Genomic DNA, 967 nt, shown 5'->3' with positions numbered 1-967 from the left:
CTCCTCCTCCTCCTCCTCCTCCTCGCCCCTGCGGTCGGCTCTGACCTTCTGAATCCTCGCTGACCCTGAGTCGGCTGCGAGCGGCGGCAGCTTTAATGGATTCATCAGGGTTCAGCTGCCTGACAGGATCAGATCAGAGCGAGGAGCTGCAGGCTGCGCTCTAATTCAGCTGCTCCGTTTTCTAACTTTAGCTGCGCCTTTAGTCCTCGGAGGCTCCGGAGATCCAAGACCCCGGAGACCAGCGGGTCCACAGCGATTAGGGGGGACCAGGCGAGGTTCTGGAGCGGTCCCAGTCAGACCCAGCTCACGCTGACCTTCTTACCTCTAACAGAAACCTGCTGAAGGGCAACAGTTTGGTTCTTATCACTGAAGACCTGAGTCCTGATCCGGTTCTGATAAAGACTCTGTTGGAGTCATGATTTCTGATGCTGAGTCAGCGTTTACACTGATCATCTTGTTTCTCTTTATTTTTACATTTGTTGTTTTTGTATTAAATATTGTCATGCTTCTGTCAGACTGTTAGCTGTTTTAGCTGTTCAGGTGTGAAAATGTTCAGCTGATGTTGGCTGTGACTTTGTTTTTTAAACTTTACACTTTTTGAAACGTTTACCTTTAAAATGTTGATAACAAAATCTGTTCAGTAACTTTAAAACATTTTCTCTTTGAATAAACTTTCTTTATACTACTTTTACATTTTCAGCAGTTTAGCATCTTTAGCTTATAGCTAGTGTCGTGCTTTTTTTAGCTTTTAGCTTCAATTTAGCTCGAGTAGCTACAATTGTTGTACTTTTAGCTTTAAGCTGGACTTTTTTCTCTTATTGCATTTGTCATTTTGCTATATTTAGCTTTTAGATACTATTTTGCTGTTTTTAGCTTTTAGCTAATATTTTTGTACTTTTAGCTATTATCATACTTTTGCTAATTTAGGCTGTGTCCAAAACGACAGGCCGGGTCCTCCGGAGGACCC

Source organism: Austrofundulus limnaeus, unplaced genomic scaffold (genome assembly GCF_001266775.1).
Source record: "Austrofundulus limnaeus strain Quisiro unplaced genomic scaffold, Austrofundulus_limnaeus-1.0 Scaffold3198, whole genome shotgun sequence".
In the NCBI taxonomy this organism is placed as follows: Eukaryota; Metazoa; Chordata; class Actinopteri; order Cyprinodontiformes; family Rivulidae; genus Austrofundulus; species Austrofundulus limnaeus.
The sequence above is the reverse complement of the archived record's forward strand: the minus strand, read 5'-3'. Positions refer to the sequence as shown.